General features: G+C 48.8%; 1 long non-coding RNA gene across 1 annotated transcript; it reads right to left on the bottom strand.

Moving 5' to 3' along the window:
- Window positions 1–3,338: 3,338 nt before the first annotated feature.
- Window positions 3,339–6,333, bottom strand: LOC125149552 (uncharacterized). Its single transcript, XR_007145964.1, has 2 exons — window positions 5,852–6,333; window positions 3,339–3,473 (listed from the first exon to the last, which is right to left on the bottom strand). It is a non-coding gene; the product is annotated as an uncharacterized LOC125149552 (long non-coding RNA).
- Between the last annotated feature and the right edge of the window lie 2,382 nt (window positions 6,334–8,715).

Below are 8,715 nucleotides of genomic sequence, written 5' to 3'. Positions count from 1 at the left end.
GCCACAGTCCTTGCTGTCACTGTTTTCTAAATGGGATGACAATTGCACCATATCTCCTGCTAGTGGTTACTCCCACTCTTCCTATGGTTTTTCCGTTGTTTTTATTAATGAGCCAACGTCGCTATTATTATTCGTGTTTTTTTACCAGGGAAACACAGGCTCAGGGAGTGAAAGTAACTCCCCTAAGGTCACACAGCACCTGCTGGAGTCTGAATTCAAACTCTGGTCTTACCCACTAGCCGACAGGCTCCCTTGTGATCTCTGCAGTCAAAAACCCAGCCTCCGGGTTCAGAATTTTGTCTCCTCCACTTGCAGATAAACCTGTCGTTCACTTTACCTTCTCCGGGTTTTTGTGTTCTTTTCCTTAAACAGAGATAATAGTAATACCTACTTACGCATGGCCCAGAGGCTTGCCACGGGTCAGTAATGTCTTTCTGATCAGTAATGTCTCCCCCTAGAGGTTAGTTATTCTTTGATCTCTGTTGCTGTTTTCACAAGCAAGGTCAGAAATTGACTAGAAAGGGAGAAAGCCAGACAAAAGAGAGTATGTGAATGCTACCCAGGTGACACTCTGAAGTGTCCCTGACCCACTCTGGCACATGGTTCATGCCCAATAGATATTTACAGAGGGAAAAAAAAAATGATTTCCTAAATGTAAGCACGAGTCTGTCACCTGAGAATCCCGGCGGGGGGCGGCGGAGTGGGGGGGGGGGGACGGTCACCGGTTGGGTTTTGGGGGGAGGGAGGGTCTAAATTCCCATGAATGGGGGGCTACCTACTTTCTGGGTTCTGAGAGCGGGCATCTTCCTGGCGAGAGAATAACATGCCTTTCCGAGGTCTTCAAAGGGTCTGTGACGCACACAGTTGTGGGCTGAAGCCATTCCAGCCACATTTTCCTACAGGATTTGCCTCCTGGCCAACTTTTTCTCAAAGTGCAACGTGATAAGAGCAGCAGAACCGGGTTTGAGAAGTAAATGCACCTATACGCACACGTGGGTATGGAACCAGATAGCTGTGCGTGTGTGTGGGTGTGTGCCTGCATGTATCTTTGTTTCTCAGACCTCATCCACCCGCTGGGCGATGAGAATATCCAAATATTACACATCAATTTCATTTCTTGCAAAAAAACAATCACGCTGCGACAGCCCAAGACATATTGGCCGGCAAACGATTTTACCAAAAGTCGGGGGCTCGCTTTTCCACTTTTTCCTCCTGCCCTTGCATTCAGAAATGAGAACGGTGCTTGACCCAGAGTACGTAGTATTTTGAAATTTACGATCTTTGTTTTACTCAGTGTGTGTTTCCCATGTGGCTAACTAGATTCCGCACCCATCAAGCCATCATTTTAAGCATCATGTAACAGTCCACTGCCTTATGTAATAACTCACTTAATACGGGGGTGGTTGTGAGATGGAATAAGAAAAGAGCTTGGAACGGGGTCTGGCACATGTTAACCGCTCCCTAAATAAAGTTACCTTAATTTCACAAGGGTATGGAACCCAACCATCTGCATTTTGTAGGGGGAAAACTAAGGCACAGAGCGGTTAGGTAACTTGTCCTGGGTCACACAGCTAGTGAGGAGCGAAGCCCAAGAAATGAGCCAGTTAGCCATTTCTGAACTCCTGGATCTCCCATCTGGCCCACCTCTCACCTTAGGGCAGGACTCCTTACAGTACAAAGAACCTAGCCTTTGATGTGCTAATCCCATTTGTGGCATGGAGATCTGGAGGGGATACTTGGATTTTTTTATGTAGTCCCTGACTCCAAGATGCCTCTAGAGATTAGCGAGATTAGCTACTTAATTGTATTGTTGGGTTAGATTATTGCCTTGCAAGGTCAAGACTCTTCGACGCACCCTGATGGTTTTATGACTTCAGGCAACACCTAGACTTTTTAGTTTGAATCTCCTGTTCTTTCTCTTTTTTTTTTTTTTATTTTAAATGTTCATTATTTATTTATTTATATAATATAATTTGTTGTCAAACTGGTTTCCACACAACACCCAGTGCTCATCCCAACAGGTGCCCTCCTCCATGCCCATCAGCCACTTTCCCCTCTCCCCCATCCCCCATCAACCCTCTGTTCTCAGTATCCAAGAGTCTCTTACGGTTTGCCTCCCTCCCTCTCTTTTTTCCCCCCTTCCCCTCCCCCATGGTCTTCTCTTAAGTTTCTCAGGATCCACATATGAGTGAAAACATATGATACCTGTCTTTCTCTGCCTGACTTCTTTCACTCAGCCTAATACCCTCCGGCTCCATCCACGTTGCTACAAGTGGCCAGATTTCATTCTTTCTCAATGCCAAGTAGTATTCCATTGTATCGATAAACCACATCTTCTTTATCCATTCGTCAGTTGATGGACATTTAGGCTCTTTCCGTAATCTGGCTACTGTTGAGAGCGCTGCTCTAAACGTTGGGGTACACGTGCCCCGATGCATCAGCACTCCTGTATCCCTGGGGTAAATTCCTAGCAGTGCTATTCCTGGGTCACAGGGTAGATCTATTTTTAATTTTTTGAGGAACCTCCGCGCTGTTTTCCGGGGCGGCTGCACCAGTTTGCATTCCCACCAGCAGTGCAAGAGGGTTCCCGTTTCTCACATCTTCTCCAGCACCTATAGTCTCCTGATTTGTTCATTTTAGCCACTCTGGCGTGAGGTGGTATCTCAGTGTGGTTTTGATGTGTATTTCCCTGAGGAGGAGGGACGTTGAGCATCTTTTCAAGTGTCTGTTGGCCACCCGGTTCTTCTTCTTTAAAATGGGTACCTTCTTGGGGTGCCTGGGCGGCTCAGTCGGTTGAGCATCCGACTTCGGCTCAGGTCATGATCTCGCGGTTCGTGAGTTCAAGCCCCGCGTCGGGCTCCGTGCTGACAGCTCGGAGCCTGGAGTCTGTTTCAGATTCTGTGTCTCCCTCTCTCTCTCTGCCCCTCCCCTGCTCATGCTCTGTCTCTCTCTGTCTCAAAAATAAATAAATAAACGTTAAAAAAAATTAAACTGGGTACCTTCTTCCCAGAGGGTCCTTGCCCTGGCCCCAGCTACCTGACTCTGGTCCCCTGTCCCCTCCCCCTTCGTCCATCCAGCACCCCAAAGTCAAATTCACATCCCAGAAAATCCATTCTAGCTTCCCTTTCTCCTTCCTGCCTACAAGGGCTCCCCATAATCTCCGGGAGTCAATTACCCACTTTCCTCATCTATACATACGCTGAAGATATTAACGCTCTCCCGGGGCAGCAGTTTCAGTGAGGATAAAGTGATCAAATATATTGAAAGAACAATGTGTTGCACAGAATTACCACTCAAAGGAAATGCAGGGTTGCCATCCGTGATTTTGGTTGTTGTTAGTGGGGCGGTGGGGGGTGGCGGTGGGGTTGAACGGGCCATCCGAGAGTCGAATTTTCCAGGAGACCACAAGATCGCCCTCCCGAGAGGCACGTCTTCGGTAAAGGCCAGCCTTGTTCATCTACACCTTTCCTTCCCTAAGCAATAATACCCTGCTTAGGATTCTGGAACCCTCCCCCCTCCTCCCAGCCTCTCAGGGGCTCTGCCCCTCAGGACTGGGCATCTCTTGAGAAATGTTCCAGGTCTCTTTGGTTTCTCTCGATTTCTCCCCGGGACGCACATTTTCTGGGTGTGGACAGGAGACTATCTGATTTGGGTTGTTTTCCGATCTCTAGTATGTGCATATGCTGAGAGGGAGAGAGGGCTCCAGATAGCTAATCTCGGCCTCTCACCAACCCTTTCAGAGACAGAATCAAGATAGAATCGGAGAATCAGCCAGTTGTCCCAAACCTCAAAAGCCAGTTAAGCTGTGCTCGTGGAGACAAGCCCCAACTAGCTCTTATTTTGGGTGTTCCCAGCATTCCGGCTGATAAGGGGCTGAGAAGCCTAAATGGCCTGCCCGGGGGGCCATGTGGGTAGAAGGTGTAACAGAGATCACCTCTTACAAGAGCAGGTACTGGGCATTTTCCAGAACTCTCCAGCTTCCTTTGTCTCTCTATACTTTCACAACAGCCTGCCAGGGCTGACAATAGACCCATTTGATAGAGGGAGATACTGAGGTTCAGAGAGGTTAAGTGACATACCCAAGGACACCCAGAACTTCCCCAATGGGTTCCAACTTCTGGTGCTTAATGTTCTTTGTGACATCTCCCCTCCCCATCCCCAAACTGTCCTCTACTTAAAATCTGGGGCCGAGGGGCACCTGGGTGGCTCAGTCGGTTGAGCGTCCGACTTCGGCTCAGGTCATGGTCTCACAGCTCGGCTCGTGAGTTCGAGCCCCACATGGGGTTCTGTGCTGACAGCTCAGAAGCCTGGAGCCTGCTTCCGATTCTGTGTCTCCCTCTCTCTCTGCCTCTCCCACTCATGCTCTGTCTCTCTCTCCTTCTAAAATAATAAATAAACATCAAAAAATGTAAAAAATCTGCTGTTAGATGCCCGGACTTTCAGGAAAGATCTGTTCACCTTTTGCTTGTTCTAAACTAAAACCGGTCCCAAGCTATTTGCGGGTGACAAGGACTCCGGGGACCGTGGTATTTTCCCCGGCCTCTTTGGCAGTGGCATCTGGTCAAAGATTCCGGAGAGATCTCCAGAAGGAGAAGGCTTGAAGGGTAAGGTCCCTGGTGGTTCATGTGCACCGACGATGGCTTACGTTGGACAAATCCAATTTGAGACCCCCCCCGAAGCAGTTTGCTTGAGAAATATGGATGCACACCTTTCTTCTTTTGCTACCGAGGACGTATCCCACAGCAAAACCCTCTGGATCTTTTTCTTACACGGTAATGCGGTCAGTTTTGCCACGATCAGCGCGTGAATGAATGAGCCATGGGTTCAGTGCCCGGTGGAGAAAAACCACAGAAGCATAGCTCCGTATTTTTCTTGGAAATCAGTTACAAGCAGCCATTAGAGTTAATATGTGTGCGTGTTGTCACTGAATTATTCAAGGATTGATTTCCTTAGCTGTGGCCGAAAGACTTTTTGAAAGATAAGTAAATCATCTTTAGAGGTTTGTTTATCTTTGGTTCGCATTTCGCTTGAATGCATTCTTTTGTTTGGCCATTTAAAGATTTTTCCCATAATTGGACATTTTCCAAATTATCTCTCTCTCTCTCTCTCTCTCCCTCTCTCTCTCTCTCTCTCTCTATATTTTTTTTTTCCAGAGAGGGAGAGCACGAGCGGGAGGAGGGACAGAGAGAGAGAAAGAGAGGAGACAGAATCCCAAGCAGGCTCCATGCTGTCAGTGAAAAGCCCTATGTGGGGCTCGAACCCACGAACCTTGAGATCATGACCTGAGCCCAGATCATGAGTCGGACGCTTAGCCAGCTGAGCCACCCAGGCACCCCGCAAATGTTATCCTTCACTGCAAAAGCAATAACGTGTCTTGTTGTTAAAACCCTTGCACGTTTCAGTGTCCTAAGAGTAACAGTGCTGTGTGTTGAAGAAGATCTTTTTCAAATTGGGGTGAATTATCTCGAATGTAAAATTCTGCGAATGTTTAAACACCTTCAAGGCTCCAGACGTGCAAACAGAAGAGAAGCCTAGACTCTTCTCGGGGCATTTGAGGATTCCGCTTTTGTCTCTGTAATCCACATGCCCATCACTTTCACTTGTGTGTGTGTGTGTGTGTGTGTGTGTGTGTGTTAACTCCTGTTCATCAAGTGCCTACTATGTGCCAGGGACTAAGTGCTTCCTCACATAGTTCATCTTTCTTACAAGCCCAGGAAGTAGGTACTGGTATTGCCTCCCATTATACAGAGTGGGAAACTGAGGTTTAAAGAGGTGAAGGTTTTCTCGAGACGCCTGAGCGACCAAGTGGCCTATCTAGGATCTGAGCACCCCGCCTCGCCTCCTAACTTACCTGTTCAGGCCAGGGTTTGTCAGTCCTGGTGCTCTGAGCATTTTGGACCAGATCATTCTCTGTGTGGGGCTGTCTTGGGCATTGTAGGATGTTGAGCAGTGCCCATGGCCTCCGCCCACCAGATGCCAGCGGTAACACCCTCTTCCCTCATTTGTGAGAGCCGAAAACGTGTCCAGACACAGCCAAATGTCCCCTGGGATGGCGGCGGTGGGGGCTAGAGTCCTTCTGCGCCAAAAAAAAAAAAAAAAAAAAAAAAAAAGAAAAAAAAAGAAAGAAAGAAAAGGAAAAAAAGAAAAATCAGAACTGCTGTTGTAGGCTGAGATCTCATTCCCAAGGTGCCGTGTGTGATCCCAACGCTCTCGGCTGGGATGAACCAACCACTGGTTGAATCTGGAGCCAGTTCATGAGCTGGAACCCTGTCAACATTTTATTTCCCTTTCACCTTCTCTAGGAACTCTGGATCCACGGATGGATGGGCTCCCTCTTACTTATAATGCAGCAAAACACGTTTGTCTTATTTTCATCCTTGCTACACTGACTCCATGTCTCTGGGTTTAAGGTCAAGTCGTGGCCTTGTCTGGCCCCTCCCCCCCCCCCTTGGCTCATTCCGACGGGCAAGGGACCTGTGATTCTTATCTCCCTAACACATCTTTGATCCCAAAGCCAAGGACAGGGCTTGGCACAGAATAGGTGCAAATACCTGTCTGGCAAATGGAAAGAAAAATACACGGGAGTAGCCAGTGAGGACATCTGGGCAAGGAGGGTCAGGGAACAGGGAGTTTTCTCTTTCACCTGTATATTTTAGTGTGTTCTTTGAATTAAAAAAAAAAAACAAAAACAAGTATTTCTATAACCTAAAACAAACAAACAATAATATTCAGTGAGGCTGAATACACAATATGCAACCGAATTAATTTTTAAAAGACGACACACTGTCTCAAAAATAAATAAATGTAAAAAAAAAAGCGGGGGGGGCACCTGGGAGGCTCAGTCGGTTAAGCGTCCGACTTTGGCTCAGGTCATGATCTCACGGTTCGTGAGTTCGAGCCCCGCGTCGGGCTCTGTGCTGACAGCTCAGAGCCCGGAGCCTGCTTCGGATTCCGTGTCTCCCTCTCTCTCTACCCCTACCCCACTCGTGCCCTGTCTCGCTTTCAAAAATAAATAAATGTAAAAAAAAAAAAATTTAAAGACTAGCCACACAAAGACGTGGGGGAAAAATACAGCCAAATGTCGCCAGAGGTTGTTCCTGGGTAAGATTCGGGGAAGGCTGTGTGGCCCCAGGCTCAGAGCCGAGGCTCAGACTTTATAGAGGTACATGTGCACTCCTGGAACAGAACTCCCAGAGAATGCCCCAACTGTCAAAAATCTCACGAGTTCATGTTTTGTCTTTGGGGTCAACGTGGTGATATTTTCTTTCCCTGGTTGTCAGTGTGGTGACGAATCTGCTGTCCCCTGTTCATCAACCCTGGTGGAGCCCCCTGGGGCCCCAGAGAAGCAGCCAGGGGATTGGACATTAAGAGCGGACCCATCAAACACCAGAGCCCCGTCGGTCAAGTGCTGATGGCTTTGCTCAACCACCAGCAGAGCCCCACCGAGATCTGAGCTTTGGGCCCCTTTACAGGTGGGAAAACAGGATGAACGTGGCAAGGAGACAGCCAAGGCCGCGAGCGGGTAGAAAAGCACCAGGGTGTAAATCCAGTTTAGTTATACTCAAGACACCTTCAGGAAACAACACGGCCCGCCCCAGATCACGCAGAACTTTGCCGCTACTCAAAGTGTGGTCCGCGGACCGGCAGGTGAGCTCCTCCTGCCCCCGCGGAGTCTGTAAATGTGTGAATTCTCAACCCGCTTTCCTGTGAATTCTCAACTCTCTTCCTTTGCCATATTCCCTTCTTCCACGTCTACTTGAATGGCCTTAAACCAGGCCTCTGTCGTCTCTCATCTGAATCACTTAGCAGCATTTGATCTGCTTCCTCTTGCTCCTAAGCCAATCTGGCACCCCTGCTCTATATCCTGCCTTGGCTCCCCATTGCCTGAGCATCAAACACTTCCTGCTCTGGGCCCTGCCTTCTGGGGGGCCTCTCGTGTCACTCCTTCACTACAGCCCATAGTCCATGGTCCAGCCTTATCAAATGACCTGCCCGCTCTGTCACGCACCCTGTCCCTGAGACTTTGTACCTTCTGTTCTCCCTGCCTGCCACATGCTCGGTTTTCTCTCTCCTCGGATTCAGCCCACTGGCTCTTTTTTTCTCGTTTGGCTGCCTCTTCTTCAAGGTAGTTAGTGTCCCAGCCCTTTGAACTTGCCCGGCATAAGTGCCATCACGGGACACTGTGGTGCCTCCCCTGTTGACTGTCAGCCCCTCCCGATGTTAAACTCCTTGAGGACAGGAACAGTAGCTTCCTCATTCATGGGGCTTCTTACAAGGACTCCGCAGTGCTGTTTCTGGTAGCTGGCAATTAGTGGGAAAGCCCCACATGCGAAACACTTTTCTGGGGGTGTCGCAGGCACCATCATGCTCCACGGGATGCTTCAAGTCTTTCACAAGTTTTGTTTTGTTTTGGGGTTTGTTCTGTGAAACATAGCTGCTTGGGATACGCACGCTTGAACCGATATTTACAAAGTGAGCATCGGTGTTAGCAGCACGCGGGACCCAGCACCCCAAATTTCCCCCAGGACCCCTCTTCCCCCCTGCAAGGAACGACTGCTCTGGCTTTTGAGATGATCATTTCTTGCTTTCCTCCGTAGTTTGAACTCCCGTGTAAGGGTCCCTAAGCATATGGCTTAATGGAGCTTCCTTGGCCTTTGAGTTTCATGCGCGTGGAATCGGGCCCCGTGAGTTTCTTGGGTCTGGCTTCTTCCCTGC

The sequence above is a fragment of the Prionailurus viverrinus genome, chromosome D3 (assembly GCF_022837055.1).
Source record: "Prionailurus viverrinus isolate Anna chromosome D3, UM_Priviv_1.0, whole genome shotgun sequence".
Classification (NCBI taxonomy): Eukaryota; Metazoa; Chordata; class Mammalia; order Carnivora; family Felidae; genus Prionailurus; species Prionailurus viverrinus.
The sequence above is the reverse complement of the archived record's forward strand: the minus strand, read 5'-3'. Positions and strand labels throughout refer to the sequence as shown.